This window comes from Cupressus sempervirens, chromosome 4 (assembly GCF_028749045.1).
Source record: "Cupressus sempervirens isolate cs-2001-9-10 chromosome 4, ASM2874904v1, whole genome shotgun sequence".
Classification (NCBI taxonomy): Eukaryota; Viridiplantae; Streptophyta; class Pinopsida; order Cupressales; family Cupressaceae; genus Cupressus; species Cupressus sempervirens.
In genome coordinates, this window is record NC_143121.1 from 556138375 (window position 1) to 556160350 (window position 21976).

The following is a 21976-nucleotide window of genomic DNA, read 5'->3' on the forward strand; positions in this document are numbered from 1 at the left end:
AGAGTAGCAGCAAGTGGCGGTGGTGGTGTAAAGTTGCACCACCAGGGATGAGGGTTTGGTTGTAGTGGCGGGGCGGTGTGATGTTGTTGTGGGGAGTGTTGGTGGCAGGCGGGGGTTGTGGGCCTCGTGGCGAGGGCAGTGGGGGCCACGACGAGAGGTAGCACTCAGTGGCAGCTGACGAGGGGTTGAGTTGCAGGGAAGCGAAGGCGACAGTGGCGGGTTTGTAGGGTGGAGGTGCAAACAGATGGAGGCCACGGCTACAGCAGCGGAAGAGATGGAGGCCGCGGCTGCAGCAGCGCAGGGGCAGCAGACTGTGGTGAGGTAGAGAGGTGTTGCAGGGGAAGGGGAAGGAGGGCCACGGTGGCGGTTGCGCCACTCGCAGGTGTCGCCTGCGGGTGGTGTCGCGGCCGACCCACGGCCCAACTAAAAATAGAGGTTTTTTTTAAAAAAAAAAAAATTAAAAATTTATTATTTTTTTGAATTTAATTTACATAAAAAATCCAACAAAGAATGCTACCCCCCCTTTTTTTCATTAAAAAAAAAAAAATTAAATCTTTTCAACCCACCCTTTTAAACTTATATAGATGTATATAATAAAAGAAAATATATAGAAACCTATTTTTGCATTATTAATATATATACAAGAGTGATTAAAAAAAGAACAAGAAAAACATGAACAACACACCTTTTTTTTTTTTTAAAGCCATTTATCTATAAACAAAGGAATAAATTTTTCTTCTTTTAAATTTTTTTCTAATAACGAATATTTAATGCATATGTACCCTAGAACTTGAAAATAAAGTCATAAGCAAAATATAAAGTGTTTTATGTCAAAAAACTTCCCTCAGGTCCTCCAAATGCAATGATGGGCTTTATGGCTTGATTAGATGCTCCTCATGAAACTTGATCCCCAAATGCAAGCTTTCAACCTACAAACTTGAAAACTCACAAAACACTCAAAAACACATTAGATCGTTAGTTCGAACCCATGAAGTGGGTCCCACCGGGCGTGCCAAAAATGTGTTGTATAAAAATGTAACTAAGGAAATAACACTAAGCAACTAATGCACATTCCTACATTATCATGCAAAACCTCAAAATATGAAAGAAGACATGTAAATGTACAACAAAATAGCACTATGCAAACCTCATGAAACCATCAAGTCTAGATGATTTCATTGCTCATGGGATGTGGTTGCTCACAAGTCTAGCAACATAACAATATGGTAGATAGTGCTTCCTTGAAAAATGAGGAGAGGGCTCTCCTGGACGGTTGAGATTGAATGCAAGATGGAGGGCTAAGATCTCTCAGGATCGATGAGGTGTCAATGAGGTGGAGGACAAGTAGACTCCACATGGATTAGGGTTTTGACCATTCAAAGGTGGCAATATGCTCACACATGTGTGAGCAACCTTTGATGGTGACATGATCAATGAGGTGTGAGAAGCATGGCTTCTCACACATGTGTGAGACAACTTGATTCTCATGCAAGAAGACAAGTGTGCAAGGGGTGTGAGAAGGCATGGCTTCTCACACATGTGTGAGAAGGCATGGCTTCTCACACATGTGTGAGACACCTTGACTCTCATGCAAGAGGACAAGTGTTCAAGAGACATGCAAGACATGAGGGATGAGGGTAGTGTCAACATCTCTCACACATGTGTGAGAACACACTTAGGATTAAGAGGTGATTAGCTAAGGTGATTATGCAAAGCAAGCATGATTAGGAAGTGGGTAGGTTTAGCAAGATGGGTTAGGTAGGCTAGTGAGGTTAGGTGAGGGTTAAAAGTAGGATCCATGTGCTCAAATAGGATTAAATGTAATATTTAATTCCTAGGGGGATTAGGAGGGAATTAATTAAGTAAATGACATACTTAATTAAAGTGAAAGGGGTTAGGATGCAAGGGGAAGGCTAGGATTTAAATAAACCTTAGTTTATTTAAATCAAGGAAAGGAAAACATAATTAAATAAATGTAAAATTTATTTAATTAAGGTAGGAGAATTAAATAAATAATGAATATTTATTTAATTGGCTAGGAATAGGTTTTGGACAAATTTTGGTGTCTACACCTCGAACTCTATAATTGTAATGAAGCACAAGATATCTAGTTATCTCCTTGAGAATTTTAAGGTGGGACACTCTAATAACATGTTGAAGTTGCAAGTGGTGGGTTCATTGCTCCATTTATCTATCCAAATGTGGAGTGGGATTTAGGATTCCATTGGTGAGGAGCATCAATATGAGTTGGCATAAATATAGTCTTGTTTATGAGAGAATTGGATAAATTATTTGGCATAGCAAGAAAGACTTTCCAGAGGAGCTTATTTTCCATATCAATTATCTCAAAGTTGATCAACTTACTTTCAAACTAAATTCTCCATAGATTCAAGACAATTCATTATGCAATACTACCAACTAATTCACATTGGCTACAAAAGATACAAGAAAATCATAGAAAACTACAGGGCAGATGCCAAATATTTGTGCGATAGTATTATAAGAATAAGGCGGTTCAATATACTATCAAAATAGGAGGGTGTGCTTCTAGTCACATTCTCTCTCAAGGAGAAGCTCAAATATAATGAACATGACATTTCAAAACATTTGAGAAGGTTTAATAGGGTGGTTCCTGCATATAATATGTCTCTAGATGCTCAACATATAACACTTCTATGTGTGGTCATATGAGAGGATGTCAGCAGAAGTTTGGCTGACAAGCTCGTGCAAGACATCTCTACAGTTTCGAATGAATTAGATTTGATGGCATTGAAGGGAGAGAAAGAGAATGGAGCTATTGTGGGAGCTACTACAAAAGAAAATGACCACAACAAAAGAGTTTTAACAAGGAGGAAGTGTTGTCTTGCATAAGGATGATGAAGAATATGAGAAGGTGCCAAATAGATGTTAATGTTTAAGTAGAAGATACAATATAATGAGATGTAATCTTGGACTCCACAAATTGAGAATTCCCTCCATATTGACAACCTCATGCTCTTGACCTCTTCATGAAAAGAAGGATATGTGTTCATCAATAAAGTGATGTAACTTCAATAAATCATTTAAATATCAAAAGGAGATCTATAAGGAATTATTATCCAATCTTTCTCTCGAAAGGTGTAAGATCTAAATTTTAGGTCATACTGGTTCAATTTTGTAGAGGTTAATTAACCTCTCCAAAATTACATATTTTAGAGGTAGTCATTAACCATGAAGAGGAGTTCTTAACTTCTGTGTCTATATAAGAAGTCTTTTTGGCTTTATAAGGGACTTTTGGACTTTAGAATAAGGGAACACTATGCTAAAATTTTGGAAAGTAAGTACAGATTTTGTCTATGAAATTGAAAATCTCTATTACGTTCTTGGTGTAAGAAAATAAAATGAGACACGCATTGATTTCTTGTTCTATAATCTAGATTGTTACAGCATAAAACTGTTGATTCTCTCTGTAGTGAATGCTTTCACAATATTGTGTGAATGTTTATGAATCGTGAATTGACATGGTGATAATGATAATTTTCAAGTGCAGTTCTTGATTTTCCTTGTTACCATTTTATGTTAACTTCAAAAAGCTATGAAGTTGCATGGTTCATTCATCATCAATGGCTTTCTATTGATATTTAAAAGTTTAAATTCTCTATTTGAAAATCTTTAAAATTACATCAAATGAGGGAGCTACCCCTCTAAATGTAGAGGAAGGTCACATACCAGGGGTCTATCCAAATATTGTGAATGGTTTTCTACATACAATCTGTTAGGCAATTTTTATAGAGGCAAATCTATTTACTAATAGATTTTGGGAAACTCTAGTGGACACTGAACCCAGAATCCAATTGTTGTGAATGGTTTGTCACATACACTCTTGTGGGCTATTTTTATAGTGACAAATCTATTTTCCAACTAATATTTGGTGACCACATGAGAACATTTTTCCTATTCTCCAACCAAATCTTGCTTCCAAGATACCCATGAGGATATTATTTCAAACTTAAACACTCTAGCCTAGAGGTGTAGATGAAGTGCATAGCAATATAATCAAGTAAATCAAGTTCTTGAAGAAGAAGAAAAATTAGGAAATCTTGCAAAGAGCTCCTATTGGTTAGAACATTGTAGTTATTGAAAGAATAGTAGTTATCCTAAAAAGAAATAGGTAGAATCTTGGCCACATCTAAGGGAAAGTGAATAATGACCAATAAAATAGTTGACAAACCATATAGCTGAGTGGATAGACAAAAGGGTATGCCAGATGAAGATTTTGAAGCCCTTCAAAAGTTAGATTTCAAGCCAATTACTCCTAAGAGGAAGTAGAAGGTTAAGTTTGTTAGTAAACCATCTTCACCACCCAAAGCTACTATTTCTCCTACAACCTTTCAAGCCTTGATCTTCCCAAGTACACTTGTACCTCTAGCCATAAAAGTGCAGCCTTTGAACATCATTCTCCCAGCCATGGCACATCAAGCACCACATCCCCTAGTCATGTGGGGAGTTCCTATTGGTCCTTTATCTTTAGGCAACCAGTTGCATGACATGCCTGTTGGCTCCCAAAAAATTCTTCCTAAGTTTTCTGAGGACAAAAAAGTTACCACTCATCAAAACATTAATTCCTTCTTTATGGCAAGTGGGGTTCTTACAATTCAACATGAAGATTTTTATGTTCATATTTTTGTTGAAACACTCACAAAAGCCATAGTTGAATGGTTTGGTTAGCTGCCAGTTCAATCAGTGACTTCATGGGAAACCTTGATTCAAGTTTTGAGAGGAGATTTAAAACTATTGAAGATGAACATTTTCTTCTCTCCCAATTTACACAAATGAAGAAAGTTGTTCATGAACCCATGTGAGAATCCATTTCTCATTTCAACTAGAAAATAAATGAAATTCCTATCAATAAAAGACCCACTAAAGAAAAGAAAATGATTTTCTTCATTAGTGCTCAACCTTTTGATGTAAGCTTTCAAATACGAAGGGTGAGAGCTCCCGATCTAGCAACCAAGTAAACTTTATCCATCAAGGTAGAGAATGACCTACTTAGTTTAGGTAAATGGAGTTATGATCTCCAAAAAGGGAAAGGTCAACAAGCTCCTATCACTACCATTGACCCTTTATATCAAAAATTGGCTAATGATGTGTTACAAATCAAGAAGTAGTTGCCCCACAATCCTTCACCTTTGTACCAAGATATTCCTAGGAGGAATTATATGCCATATCAACAAAATAGACAACCTAAATGGCTGCCCCAGCCAACACCAAGATTAGCCATCGAACATCCTACATCATCTAGTAAACAAGCTACTACTACTAATTTCCACCTAACAATAGTCCATGATGGTGCAAGATGTCCCAAGATGGCCAGATTCATGCAAATGCATTTGACAAAAGAGAAAATAGAATAATATGTCACCCCTGAAGATGTAACAAAATCTACAATTGGGAACTCTTCCATAAACTTTCAAGAATATGAATCTGATGGTGAGAAAGCTGAAGATGTTAACAATCATTCTTGCAATGCATCTACACCAAATTGGAGACAAAGATTATAAGAGAAGTGGGGAAAAGAAGAAAAATATAAAGCCTCTGATGAGCCTTCTAAGAGAATTCTATCTCACAAACATACTTTGGAAGAACCTTCATAAGAAAAGGAGGCCAATAAAATCAAATCTTCTCCCATTATTGAATACTCTTTTGATTTTATTGATCATTGTAAGAAGACAAAAATAAAAATTTCTTAATTGGACTACATGAAAGACAACCTACATTAGTTAGAGAGGTTGATTCAATGCATTGGTAAAGGAAAAGGTTCACCTAAGATTACTATCAACCATGAGTCAAGAATTTCTATGGAAGAGGAGAATAATTTGGAAGGGCTCATGACTAAGAAAGAATCATTTGTCGCAGCTTCTTAGTCAAATAAACTTGATCCATTCTATGTTTCCCTCTATATAGCTAGATGCAAGTTAAGTAATTGTATCATAGATTCTAGTGCATATGATAATGTTATGCCTTCAAAGGTGGCCCATGCCCAAGGACTCTCTCTAAAAAAACCATTAGGAAAGGTGTATTCTATAGAAGCAAAACAAGTTTCACTAGTTGGCTAGTTAAACGATGCTCAAGTAGCCCTTGCAACACATCTTGAAAAGAAGTTAAAATTGAATATCTTGGTCACTAATATCCCAAATAGTTATAGAATGCTATTGAGAATTTTTTTTGCAAAGATCTCAATGGTGAAATCAAGATGGACATGTCTCATGCCCTCATCCCGATTGGAGATAAAAAGGTTAAACTTAATCCCAAACCTAAAGCTAAATATATGGTCTTGAAATTAGATGATTCAGGGACTAAAATGTTGTATGTTGATAAAAAACATGGGACATATATGATGACATCCACTGAAGAAGATGTAACTAGGCTTCTTATGCCTGATATAACCAATGAATTATGGTCAATGGAGTTTGATGGAAGTTCTTCTTCTTCTGGTTTAGGTGTTCAGATAGTGTTGATATCATCAAAAGGAGAGAAGTTCCCAAAAGTGTATAAGTTGGTTTTTGAAACCACTAATAATACCACATAATATGAAGCTCTTCTACATGACCTCGAGTATGCAAGAGAAAAAGGGATCAAACAACTCAAGGTATCAGGAGATGAAGAATTAGTTGTCAACCAAGTACAAAGATAATATCAAACAAATAATGCAAGACTAAAGGCATATAGAAATAGGGTGTAGGATAAAATTGAAAATTTCAATGCTTTTTCTTTATCTTCTATCCCTCATGAAAAAAATTCCAAAGTAGATTGTCTCACAGTCTCTACCTCTCTCCTTATTCCTCAGCCCAAGTTCAATAGAGATAGCTACACAATAGAGATGATTCATAGACCCAATGCAATAGATAATGATTGACAATGGAAAGTCTTTGATGATGATGGGAAAATCATTACATTTCTTGAGGGAAGACCTCCATTTTCAGATTTAAATTTTGAAGGATCACATAATCATGATGGAATGTGAGGAGATAATCTTGGGATAGAGGAGATAATCCTAAGATATTCAACTACAAGGTAATGTTATTCCAAGAGGATTAGTCACCCTTGAGAGTCTATTTGATAAAGAATATAAGAGGAAAGAGAAAGTCAACGATACTAAATCTTCTAATTCTTTGGGTTATGAGAAGGCAAACATTGGTTCTGAAGAAATTCCAAAGATGGTTCTTATTGGGAAAGATTTGTACTAGAAGAGAAAGAAGAATTCATGAGTTTTTTGAAAGCTTACCGAGATGTTTTTTCTTGGGGTTATGAAGATTTGAAGGAATTCATGAATGGAAAATTTAAACATCAAATTCCTTTGAAACCTAGTTCAACTCCCTTCTAGAAAAAACAAAGGCAATTCAATCCCAAGGTAGTTGACACTATATTCAATGAAGTTGATAAAATGCTTAAAGCAATGATTATCTACCCTATCCACCATTCAACATGGGTAGGAAATATTGTCCTAGTCAACAAGAAGAATGGCAAGATAAGAATATGTTTTGATTTCCATAATTTGAATTAGGCATTATTTAAGGATAATTACGAGCTCCCTATCATGGATCATATTTTGCAATTGGTATCTGGTTCTAAGCTCATGTCTATGTTAGATGGTTTCTTTGGTTATAATCAGATCAATATTGTGTTAGAAGATCAACATAAAATAGCTTTTACTACTCCATGTGTTTTGCTACCTACAATCGTATGCCTTTTGATTTGATAAATGCTAGAGCCACCTTTCAATAGGAAATATACCATTTGTTTGTGGATCTCAAGAATAAAATCATTGTCATGTACCTTGATGATCTTCCAATGTTTTCAAAACATAGAAGAGATAATGTGCATCATTTGGAATCTATCTTGCATTGATGTCAAACCCATGGCATCTCACTGAATTCTAAGAAGTCTATATTTGGAGTGATAGAAGGAAAATTACTTGGACATATTATCTCCAAAGAAGGTATTCGAATAGACCCTAAAAGGGCAAAAGATATCCAACAATTATCACTTCCCATGAGTAAACCAAGGGTTAGATCTTTCTTTGGGTAAATAAACTTCATAAGAAGATTTGTACCAGACTTCTCTGAAATTATGAAGTCAATTATGAATATGATGAAAGGGGATACAGATTTTAAATGGACAAAGGAAGGTAAGGCTTCTTTTGAAAAAATCAAGGCTGTGATTGCTAATGTCCCTACCCTTTTTTATCCAAATTTTTCTAAAAAAATTCTTTTGTATTGCTATGCACCTGAGAGCACCTTATCTACTATACTCACTCAACTTGATAAAGATAATGATGGGGCCCCAATAGCATTCATGAGTGTTTCTCTTAAGAAGAATGAATTGCCTTGATTGAAAAGAATGCATATGCTTTAGTTAGAGCAGTGAAACAATTTAGGTTTTACATCCTAAACTCTCACTCCAAGGTATTTGTTCTTGATTTGGTAGTGATGACCCTCCTAAAACAATAGGAGATAGGTGTGAATAAAAGAGCTTCTTGGATAGTTAGAGTACAAGAATATGATCTAGATATCAAACCTACAAAGCTCGTCAAAGGGAAAGGTTTGTGTAAGGTTATCGTTGAAGGATCTTCAAAGAATGAAGAGGAGATAGAAAAATAAATTCCATTAGTTCTATTCATTAGTAATTTTGATAATTGATTTTCCAATATCGCCTACTTTCTGACATATGGAGAATACCCAGCTCATCTATCACCCAAAGAAAAGAGGACCCTAAACTTGAAATCTGTAAAGTACATTATAGGGGCTGACACTTTGTACAAGAAGGAAGTGGATGGTACATTCTAGAGCTGTGTAGATTTTGATCAAAGGAAGGAGTTACTTCATTTATTTCATAATGAAGCATGTGGAGGTCATTTCTCAACATCAATAATAGCCTATAAAATTTTGAGAAACTATTTTTTCTAGCCCAAAATGTTCAAAGATTTAGAAGAATGGGTCAAGTGCAAATACGGTCAATATTTCAAAGGAAGAGTCTAATTAGTAGCACTGCTCTTGAAACCAGTAGTGATTGAAGAACCCTTTCAAAAATGGGGTTTGGATTTCATTGGTCCTATCCATCCTTCATCCACTGTCAGACATACTCACATTTTAACATCAGATGATTATTTCACCAAGTGGGTAGAGGCCATTCCAATTATGAAAATAACTTCAGAAGTTGTATGCAGTTTCATCAAGCAAAATATTTTGGTTAGGTTTGGGATTCCTAACAAGATTGTTATCGATAATGCTAAAAAATTCTCCTCCTAGGAGATATCAACCTTCTACTATCAATATGGAATCATTCTATCTCACTCCTTATATTATTTCAAACAAGAAAATGGTCAAGTAGAATCAAGCAATAAAAATATTATGTCCATTGTGTGGAAATAGATAGATATTAATCAGAGGTCTTGGCACAAACACTTGTATGATGCACTATGGGTAGATCATACCACAAAGAAGAGAGCAACATGACAATCTCCCTTTGAGATACTATATGGTACTGAAATAGTTTTTCCTCTTCCTTTGGAATTATGTATTTTGAAACTACAAGATGCTATTGAAAACTATGAATTCAAAAATGCTCTTGAAAAATGAATATTATATTTGACCAAATTGGAAGAGGAGAGAGATGTGGTTGTAGATAAAATAAAAGAACATCAATCCCACATAAAGAAGTTATATGATAAGAAATCTAAAAAGAGGGTGTTCGAGGAAGGTGACCTTGTCCTACTTTGGGATAAGTGCAAAGAACCAAAAGGTTTACATGAAAAATTTGACTCCTTATGGAGAGGCCCATTTCAAATCAAAGAGGTATGTGGGAAGAATTCATTTATTTTATAATACCTAAGTGGTACCCATTTGCCCTTACCTTACAATGGGAAACACTTGAAGCATTATCATCAGTAGAAGGTGTAGTGTGACACCTTTTTGTATATAAGTTGTCTCATTTTTACCATGCTCCTATCAATTTGTGTTGCTTTTAGTTTTACTTTTTGTTGTCCCATTTTTGGTGTTCATTTCCTTTTGCAAAGTAGTTCCTCAAGTGACTCTACAACCCAATGGATAAAGCACTATTCTAATTTTTCTAGATTTGAGCTTCGTCCTTATAAAGCCCTTGTCCCCAAATAGAGCTAGCTGTTACCCAGATATCAAAATTCTCTCAATTCCTACCTTACCAATGCTATGGTTATTTTTGAAATATGCCTCATTTTAAGTATTAAAATGGTCATTTCCTCTCTGATTTTTTGAGAAATTTTTCCCTTCAATATCTCTGGCTCATTCCCAACTATACCTAGCACTTCAAATTTTCAAAATCCAACTTCCGAGTCAAAAGTTATCATAGGTTAATGAAGGAACCAAGAATACATATTTTCAATTGCATCATTAACCATTAAACTCTAAAAAGGTTAAAATTAAATGTTAAAATGCATATTTCATTTTGAAAGCTTAACCATTAACCTCTCCCTCAAAAGGTTAAGATATGCTTCAAAAATTAGCCTTTTAAAAGGTTAAGGTCTGGGGGTCAAACACGTATTCTCTTCCCCATCATTAACCTTAACTTCTTGTCTCAAAGGTTAAGGTTAAGCTCCAAATTATGTATTTTGAAGGTGGTTAATTAACCTCCACTCAAAAATCAAATGGTGAATAGTACAAATGAATTAAAAGAGCCTATGCTATCAACAATGAATGGATTTAAATTTCTAATAAATTAACCTACTTGCCTGTTGTTTTCCTATTTTCCCCAACTTGCAACTTCAAAGCATATGTCAAGAATACACAACCAGTCATAATGATTGGGTTTGAAGTAAGGAGAAAGAACTAAGTTGATGATTAATGGATACCATCTCAATGCAAAGGAATTGGAGATAGGAGCTAGTTTGGAGAATACTTTTGTACTATGTCATCTCAAAAATGATAAGCAAAATGCAAGTATTGTGATGTGCTATTTGTTTCCTAAAAATGAGAATGTCTCCTCCTCCGAAGGTAGCAAGTCTGATGATATTGTCAGAGAAATTCTCTGTCATTGTCAGAATCCCAATATGGATTCTTCTTCCTTCAATGATCTTGACGCATTTATCAATGGTGACTGCATTGAACTAAATGATATTTTGAGTTTTCATTCATTTTATTTGGGAATCTACATACCACTTGCCAGTTTAGAAGTGGATAGTAGGACAATGTATGGTTCAAATAGTCATGGATTGAAGAAAAAGAAGTCAGAGATTAAAAATTTTGCAACCTTCTTCAAATGGGAGTGTGAAATATAGGTGGGTGTGCCATGAATTTTAGGTCCACTGGTTAAATTTTGTAGAGGTTAATTAACCTCTCCAAAATTACAGATTTTGGAGGTAGTTATTAACAATGAAGAGGTAGTTCTTAACATTTGTGTCTATATAAGGAGTCTTTTTGGATTTGTAAGGGACTTTTAGACTTTAGAATAAGGGAACACTATGCTAAAAATTTTCTTAGAACACAAATTTTGGAAAGTATGTACAAATTTTGTCTATGAAATTGGAAAGCTCTATTATGTTCTTGGTGCAAGAAAATAAAATGAGACATGCGTTGATTTATTATTCTAAAATCTAGATTGATGTAGCATAAAACTATTGATTCTCTTTCCAATGAATGTTTTCATGATATTGTGTGAATGTTTATGAATAGTGAATCGGCATGGTGATAATGATCATTTTCAAGCATAGTTCTTGATTGTCTTTATTATCATTTTATGTTAACTCCAGAGAGCTATAAAGTCGCATGGTGCATTCATCATCAATGGCTTTCTATGATCTTTAAAATTACATCATATGAGGGAGCTGCCACTCTAAATGCAAAATAAGGCCACATACCAAAAGCTTATCCAACTATTGTGAACAATTTAACACATACACTCTATTGGGCCATTTTTATAGTGACAAATCTATTTAGCAACAAGCTTGTAGATAAAAGTTAAAAGACTTATTCATAAAGTCAACTTTTTATCAGCTTTCTTGGCTATGCTTCTAAAAGGAAGCACTAGAATTTTATTTTCCTCTAGCAATTGTTGCATTTGGATGTTCTTAGGTGTAAAGTTTAGTAGCTATTTTATAGTTTTACTAGGGATGAAGTTGTAGTCATGTAAAATTGGTGGTATTGTTTCAACTATGCTAGAATGTTTAAGGATTAAGATGCAATCATTATCTCCTTAATCATATTCTATTTTTGGTGCAATGTCACACTCTATCATCTTCAGTATCATGCTAGGGATTATCTTATCTTCATATTTGTTGAGAAGGTTGCTGCTAGCTACATTTAGCATTATAGTTAGTTCTCCTTTGGAATCTATGGTTAGCAAGAAGAATTAGGTACATCTTGATTGGTTTATCCAAAATAGATTTTTATACTACTAGGACATCACCTCTAAAACTTTGACCTTCCTTTCTAGCATTCAATTGATATAGGTTTTTGGTTATCTTGTTTTACACTATAAAATGGAGAGGGAGATATTTATTATTGTTGATTCTTTGAAGACATAAGGAAGATGGAAACTGTACATTTTTAAGTACCTTTTTATTAATTATTATTGTGGTGTTGTTGTTGTTGTTCATCTTATGTTCACTTGGGCAGATTCATGGCTACTAGAGAAAAGGATCTAGTTAGAGTTAAAGTGTGAAGAGCTACACAAATTTTTCCAAATGGTCTATCTAGCAGGGCTCATCTTTGTAAATGAAGCATGTATTTTTTGGTGAACTAATCCAAATGTGATCAATGAGTAGATATTTTATAGTGTGTGATTGATTTAAGATTAATTGAATAATTTATTCTTACATATGTTTGATGATTGTTTTTGTAGATGTGTTTTTCTTTCAAATGTCTAAATTAAAATCTCCTACGATGTAAATTTTATTTTTTAATAAACAAGTTGTGGTTTGGTATAGAAGCACCTTAGGGAAAGGAAAACCTTTATAGGAATTTTGGCTTGTAAATGTCCTATCCAACGATTGACCAAATAAGGACTAGTCATAAAATCCCAAGGTGTGTTAGTGAGTGTGTAAAAAGATTGAGTGCAAGTGTCGGCCATGATTTAGTTGTTAAGACCTAGTTAATGCTACAAGGTCCTAATAGGGTCAACTATGGTCAAAGTTGAAAAATACCTCAAAATTGAGGAATAGTTTTTAAAATGTGGTCCATAGGTTTTTTTGGATTAAATTGAGTGGATTTGAGTCTAACTATATTGGTTTGAGGTGTTAAAATGTCTACTTTGCAAAAATTGTAAAAGTTGCTCATGACAACTTTTCCAAAATTTTAGGAGGAAGAACTAAAGAGTTTGGGATTTGACCTGAGGGTCTAAATAGTTAGAAATAAGGTATATAAGGAAAAACCACTCTATTTTGAAGGTTTATTGTCTTGTATAGGTTGTTCATGAGCAAGGAGGAAAAATACACATGAAATGTAATTTTTGTGCGAGACCTATTGTTTTGGATTGATCCTATGACTATTTTGCATGGATTAGTTTCTTAACAATATGTAATTACTTTTTTAATCCTTGTTTGAGTAAGTTAGATACATATTGATAGGTTTTCAAAATTATTTAGTTTTTCTTTTCCTATTAGTCTCTACATAGAAACCTAAAAAAGAATGGCTACCACTTGAATGCCCATTGTTAAAACCTAATGACCTTTGGAATTAAAGAAGTGGACTTTTTAAATTGTATAAATATGCATTTTTTTGGCTATGTAATCAAGTTTGGCTTTTTGACAAGCGATCCCTATGCAAGCTTGGAGTAGTTTGGCTAGGAAATGGAGTGCTTGCATGTTAGACTAATGGAGTTTCCTTGATTGGTATGATATCATATTGCTTGGGAAATGATAGAGGGTTGATTAAAGTGTCCAAAAACCAAAGGAGAAGATCTAAGAAGAATATTTAAGCATCAAACACACTGAGTTGTTGTCATTTCCCTAGAAACCCTCAAAAATAGGGTTTTTTTGGAAAAGTACAATATAGAAACTTTGGAGGGCTAAAACCTAGGAAATCTTTGAGTCCAGATTGATATGAGACAAAGTCTAGAAGGCTTCATAGGGGCTTGTTAAGGAATTTTTGGAATCAATTCAGTTTCCTTATTTGTAAGAGGCCTAATTGGGGCTCACAGGGCTGCAAGGCCAAATAGTGCAAGATTATGTTTTTGAAGGCTATGACTTTGAAAGATGGTGCAAAATCATTGGAAAATGATCAAGAACATTGTGAGGATGGTCAAAACACTCATTTTCCTTTTTGGGAACCCTTGGTGAGGTTTTTAGCTTGTTAAGTACAAACTTGCATCTTTAGGGTTTGAAGGGTTAGGAGAGTGACTTGAATTGATCAGTGAGTTTCTAAGTTAGAGAGGACTAGTAAAAGATACTCTAGAGTAGGGTATCAAGAAAGGACATTAGGAAGGCTAAGAGAAATCCTTGGATAGAGAAAGAAGGCTCAAAGTAGAAGAAATTTCCCATCAAAGTGGTATCAGAGACATTAAAAGGCTTGGAAAGTGAGTAGTGGATGTCAATAGAAGGAGAATCTATAGATGAAAACACCACGGTGACAAATGTATAATTGGCAAGGGATTTTCTAGAGTAGCAAGAGAAGAACAAAGTTCTTGAAGAAACTATTGAAGAGATGAAACAAAAATTGGAACAAGTGGTAGAGGCTATAGGCAAGATGAAAGAGAAGTTAGAAGGAGAGAAAGACAAAGAGAAGGATAAAGAAGAAGAGGAAATAACACCCATGCATTAAGGCATAAAGTATTAAGTGGAAAAGAATTAGAAGGCATACCTATTTTCAGTGGGAAAATGGAAATAGAAGTAGTTGTGGAATGGATTGAACATGGAAAATCACTATATTTTAAAGGCCCAAAGAGTAAAGATAGGAAAATTGAGATTGAGAGGGGAGGCATTAACTTGGTGGAAGTTCTTGCAAGAAGAAAGAGAAAAGGAAAACAAGAAGCCCATAACAAATTGTAAGACTATGTTAACCAAGATAAAAAAAAATTACCTACTAGAGAATTATGATATCTAGCTGCATAAGAAAAGAAAAAACTTGACACAAAGAGACCTAGATGTGTCTCCCTATACAAAGAAGTTTTAAAAATTAAGTCTTAGGTCTAGAATACAAGAAGTTGAGAGCATTAAGGTCGCTAGATACCTTAATGGCCTTAGATGGAACATACATGAAGAGCTAAGTCTCTTTTCTCTTACAATACTACATAGTTGTTATCAAATGGCCCTTAAGGTGGAAGAAATATTGAAGAAGAAACAAGAATCTAACAACAAAGGAAAAGGAAGAGGTATAGATTCTAGAGGTGGACATAGGGGATGTTCTAGTGGAAGGCGAAATGAAAATAAAGGCCAAGGGGACTCTCAATCAAGTGAGAAATCTCATGACTCTAGTAACATAGGAGACTATGGTAGAGGTAGAGGTTTCTCTAGTGGTGGAAGAGAAGATCTAGAGGATTTGGGAGAAGCTCACACTTTGCTTATATGACATTTTAAATTATGGTAATATACTTATAGTATCCTTGATAAGCCATCAGCTTCATAAGGAGATAAGATGATCACATGTGTACAAGAGGATTGTAAGAATTCAAAGGTAAGTTTGAACTCAAAGAAAGGGGAAAATCTAATGTTCAGAAGAGTGTTGATAAAAGAACTTGTTAAGGATGAACATAAGAAAAGTAGAGCTCTTTTTAGGGTCAAATGAAAGTTATTGAGCAAGGTATGTAAATTCATTATTGACTTAGGTTCCACTGATAACGTTATCTCAGAAGAGGCATTCCAAAAGTTGAAACTTACCAAAATATCTCATGTGTATCCCTACAGGGTCACTTGGTTGAACAAGGGGAAAAACATATTTTTTAATGAGCAAGTATGGGTTGAGTTTTCCATAGGCAAGTATCAGGACAAGATACTTTGTGATAGATGCAATTCATATGTTTCTTGGAAGATCATGGAAATATGACAGGGAAGCAGTCCATCATGGTAAGGAGAACAAGCACACATTCAAGAAGAATGGAGTCACTTAAAAGGTACACTCATTTCTAGAAGAGGAAAATGTGGAAAATTCAAAAGCCAATGCACTCTTGATGAGTGGAAACGAGTTCTTAAAGGATTTGAAATAGGGAGAAGGGATTGGTTATGGAGTCATGGTCAAACCAAAGGAGGAGGAGACACCAAAATAAACACCTACACCTACAAAAGTACAATAGTTTTTAGATCAATTTCATCAAATTGACTTTATACTAGAAGAATCTTTTCCAAACAAAACTACATACAAGATTACATCTAGTAAAAATAAGGAGATTGTAAAGAAAGTCTAGTAGATACTTGACCTAGGGTTGATCAGAAAAAGTATAATTCTATGTATTGTTCTAGTTGTCTCAGCCCCTAAAATGGGAGGTAAGTGGAAAATGTGTACATATTCTAGGGAAATAAATAGGATAACAATAAGATATAGATTTCCTATTCTTAGGATAGAGGACCTAATGGATTCTCTTGGTGGAGTTAGACATTTCTCAAAAATTGATCTTAAGAGTGGATATTATCAAATAAGGATGAAAGAGGGTGATGAGTGTAAAAATATATTTTAAAACCAATGAAGGACGCTATGAGTGGTTGGTAATGCCATTTGGTGTTACCAATGCACCAAGTATTTTTATGAGGGTGATGAATGAAGTCCTCAAAGACTACATAGGTGTATTTTTGGTAGTATATTTGGATGACATCATAATATTCAAAAAGGAAAAAGAAGAGCATATGAAACACTTGGAAATTTTCTTGAGAAGACTCCAAGAGGAGAAGTTTAATTCATGAAGGAGGAACTTTTTTAATTGGGTTTTGTAATTTCACAAGAAAATTTGAAAATTGACAAGAGTAAGGTGGAGGCAATCTTGGGTTGGCTTACTCCTAGGACTACTATTAAAGTAATAAGTTTCCATGGCTTCTACCTAATTTTATAGAAAATTTATGAGGAGATTTAGTGAGATATGTGCTCCTATGAATGACACAATCAAAGGAGGCAAGAAGAAAAAATTTGTATGACAAATGCAACAAATAAGAGTTTTGAAAGACTAAAGAAGGAGGTAGCCACTCAACCAATATAGGTTTTGACAAGTTTTGAAAAATTGTTCATTGTGGAATGTGATGCAAGAAATGTTAAGCCAAGAGGGGAGGCATGTAGAATTTTACAATGAGAGGATCAATGAGGAAAAGACAAGGTAGTATGCCTATTACTTGGAACTATATGCACTAGTAAGCCCAAGATGTGGAGGCACTATCTATTACCAAAGGAGTTTTTTGTCTACACCGATAATCAATCACTTAGTTTCATAAGCACACAAGAGAAGCTCAGCCTTAGGCACATCAAGTGGATAGAATTATTGTAATCCTATACATTTACCATAAAGCACAAGAAGGCACTCAATAAAAAATTGGTTGATACCTTAAGTAGAAGGGTATTGATTGTTCAAGAGGTCAAATTGCAAAGCATAGGGATTGAGGAGTTCAAGGACTTGTGTGGAGAAGATATTGATTTTGTAGAGGCATATAAGGTATGTAGCAATTTTTAAAACCACTTTAAGAGCCAATTTTCTGAATTCACTTTACAAAATGGTTTGATTTTTAAAGGGAAATAGTTATGTACACCAATATGGTTTATGAGGGAAAACCTCATCTAGGAGAAACATAATGGGAAGACCCTAGATCTAGTAGAATGGTTCTACTATTGACCCAAGATGTAGAGGGATGTAAGAAGGTATGTGGAATAGTGTGGAATATGCCAAAAAGCTGAAGGCACTTCATCTAATATAGGACCCTATCATCCATTACCCATTCCAAATACACCTTGGGAGTACATTAGCATGGACTTCATAATTAGCCTACCTATAACAAAAACATGATTGGATAGTGTATTTTTTGTGGTGGATAGGTTAAGTAAGATGAGCCATTTTATACCCTAAAAAATAACACATGTTGCTAGTCATATAGCCCATATTTTCTTCAAGGAGATAGGATACATGGTTTTCCAATGAGTATTGTTTTAGACAAAGATTTCAAGTTTATGGGGTATTTTTGGAAGACACTTTGGAAGAGGTTATGCACTAATTTGGCTCACAATTCTACCTATCACCACTAAACACATGGGCATATATAAGTAATCAATAGGGTTCTTAGAAACCTACTGAGGTGTTTAACCAAGGAGTATGGGAAAGGATGGGAGCAAGTTATTCCTCAAGAAGAGTTTTCCTACAATGACAATAAAAATAGAATAATAGGGCTTAGTCCTTTCCAAATAGTCTGTAGGTCCCATCCAAGGGAATTATGGAGCTTAGAGAGATACTAGGGTATGAAAAAATCAGTGGGCATGCAGATAATTTTTCCTAATCTATGAAAGAGATTCATAATCTAGTGAAGTAGACATTAATGGAGGCCACTCAAAGGTTGAAAGAAAATAAAGGTGAGGGAAGAAGAGATCTAAAATTTTAGGATAGGAGACTTGGTAATGGTGTTTTTGAATAAATCTAGATTAAAAAAGGGCATTCCAATTAAACTTCAAATGAAGAGGATTGGACCAAGTAAGGTGTTGGAGAAGTATGGTGCAAATGCATATAAACTTGATTTCCCCAAAGACATTTCAATCTCACCCATCTTCAATGTTCAAGAGTTGACACCATATAGAGGTGTAAATATTAATGAGGCACAGTATTAGATAGGGCTAAACAAGGATTTGGAAAAGCTACAAGATCTTGAGAAGTTGCAGCCTCAAGTTGAAAGGATACTAGACTCTAGAATTAACAAGAGTACTAGAAACTAGGCCTACAAAGAGAATCTAATCAAATAAAAAGTATCCTTGATAATGAAGAAACATGCATTACAAAGAGTGACTTCAAGAAACATGGAATCAACCTAGAGTTCCTCTCACCACAAGTAACTTAGTCTCTTTCTTGTAGGGGAGCATGGTGCAAGAGCACCTTAGGGAAAGGTAAACACTGATAGGAATTTTGGCTTGCAAATGGTATAGCCAACCATTGACCAAATAAGGACTAGTCATAAATTCCCAAAGTGTGTTAGGGAGTGTGTAAAAAGATTGAGTGCAAATATTGGCCATAATCTACTTGTTAAGACCTAGTTAGTGTTACAAGATCCTCATAGGGTCAACTATGGTCAAAGTTGAAAAATACTTCAAAATTGAGTAATAGTTATTAAAATATGGTCCATAGGTATTTTTGGATCAAATTTTATGGATTTGAGTCAAACTAGATAGGTTGGAGGTGTTAAAAGGCCACCTTTGCAAAAATTACAAAAGTTGCTCATGACAACTTTTCCACAATTTTGGGATGAAGAAATAAAGAGGTATGGGATTCAACCTGATGGTCTAAAAAATTAGAAATAATGTATATAAGGAAAAACCACTTTATTTGGAAGGGTTTGTAATTGTCTTGTATGGACTGTTCATGAGAAAGGAGGTAAAATATACAAAAGAAATGCAATTTTGGCGTGAACCCTATTGTTTTGGATTGATCCTCTAACCATTTTTCATGGATTAGTTTCTTTACAATATTTAATTACTTTTTGCATACTTTTTTGAAGAATTTGAATACATCTTGATAGGTTTTCAAAATTATTTAGTTTTTCTTTTCCTACTAGTCTATACATAGCAGCTTGAACAAGAATGGTTATCACTTGGATGCCCATGGTTAAAAGCTACTGACCTTTGGGATTCAAGAAGTAGCCTTTGAACTTTTTGTAAATATGCATTTTTTGGTTTCTGTGAGAAATTTTGGTATTTTTGCAAGCAATCCCTAGGCAAGCCTGGAGTAGGTTGGCTAGGAAATCGAGCACTTGCAAGTTAGACTAATGGAGTTTTCTTGATTGGTATGAGCCAATATTTATTTTAAAATGATAGAGGGTTAAGTAAAGTGTCAAAACACCAATTGATAAGATCTAAGAAAAAACACATTGAGTTGTTGTTATTGCCCTAGAATCCCTCAAAAATGGGTTTAATGGAAAAGTACAGTACAAACAGTTTGGAGGGATAAAACCTATAAAAGCTTTGAGTCTAGGTTGATATGAGACAAATTCTAGAAGGCTTCATAGGGGCTCATTAAGGCATATTTGGAGTTAATTCAGTTTCCTTGTTTGTATGAGGCATAATTTGGGATAATAGGGCTACAAGGCCAAATAGTGCAAGATTATGTTTTTGAAGGCTAAGACTTTGAAAGATGGTGTAGAATGGTACGAAAATAATCAAGAACATTGTGACATGGTCAAAATACTCATTTTCCTTGTTGGGAACCCTTGGTGAGTTTATCATCTTATTAAGCACAAAGTTTCATCTTTAGGGTTTGAAGGGTTAGGAAAGTGACTTGAATTGATAGGTGAGTTTGTAGGTTAGAGAGGACTAGGATGTAATGAGCCTTGCTCCAACTGGTCACAAATTACCCTAATTTTCTACTTGTAATAAATGGTTGCAAGATCCACAATGAATATAATTCTTTCTTTCATCTATTAATGCATTAAGAGAATAGGATGCATCTACAACCAAGACATCTTTATAATATTTGAATACAAACTAATATCAAATCCAAAACTCTAGTATCATATATATAAATAAATGCTTAATTCTGATAAAGACTGATACCTATAGTAGTAGCATATAATATACATGAATAAATAGGAGAAACCTTGTTCTTGAAGTCACTTTGAGTCTCCACTAACAATGCAATCAATATCTCTAGGTATTATGCCCTAATGACAAGGTAATACAGTGTTCCTATAACAAGCTTCTGTAGAAAATGCCCTACTTATTCTTCCTCTTCACACCTGGCCCTTGGCCAAAAATTTGGCACAATGAAGTAACTATAATACCACCTCTAATCGGTAATAATTCAGGTGATTTTTCACACCCTCAAAATTGCTATCATTGGGAGTTTTCATTCCCAAAGAAAAATTTATTATCTACAGGCCCTTGGCTCCATAAATACACATGCAAATGTTAATAAAAAATTTGAATGCCTTCCCATGAGGCTCTCTCCTCTATTTATATTATTTCTACCCCCCCTTCTAGAAGAATCATAAGTGTTATCTTATTGCATTATTCTGGAAGCTTCCTCCTTCCCAAAAATAGATGAGTTGTGCTTCTCGATGATTCCCTAATATTAAATTAATTAAATATAAAGTCATATTTTTAATTTTTAAATTATTTAATGACTTTATAAGAAATCAATTTAATTATTTCCACTTAGCCTTTGAAGGACGAAAGGCTAAGAAATCTATTGAGAGACTAAAGAGATGGGGAGATTACAATCCACCCCTCTAGAAATTGCTTGTCCCCAAGCAATCTCAACTCTGGATGTTGCATAATCTCTTCACTCTCCCATGTATCATCCTCAATAGGTAGGTTCTTCCATTTAATCAATATTCTCTAATGACACGACTTCTCAATTTCTTTTCTCTAAAATCTAGTATAGCCTCTGGTATCAAAATCAACTTACCCTCATCATCTAAGGGTGGTAGAACCATAGAAGGAGCCATATGATGTCCCAATGCCTTTTTGAGGCATGATACATGGAAAATATTGTGCACTTTACTATCTTTCAGAAACTCTAGCTTGTAGGCTGCTTCACCCACATGCCTAATGACCTAGAAGGGTCCATAGTATTGTGGCTTGAGCTTCTCTACACCACTCTTCTTGAGAGTAGATTGTCTATAGGGATGCAACATCAAATACACCATGTCTCCAACCTCAAAAGAGTGTTACACTCTCTTCTGATTTGCATATTTTTTTGTTGGTTTTGTGCCTTTCAAATGTTTTCATGAAGAGCCCTCATGATATCTTGACTTTCCTATAACATGTCTCCAGCACTAAGCACTCTACTATCACTTATCAACAAATCAAGAAAGCTAGGAGCCTCATAACCATACAAGGCCATGAATGGTGTCATCAAAATA

The 21976-nt window shown here is 34.8% G+C and overlaps 1 pseudogene; it reads left to right on the plus strand.

Moving 5' to 3' along the window:
* Positions 1-244: 244 nt before the first annotated feature.
* LOC149562404 (glutamate decarboxylase 2 pseudogene) lies at positions 245-2871 on the plus strand (annotated as a pseudogene).
* The last annotated feature ends 19105 nt before the right edge of the window (positions 2872-21976 follow it).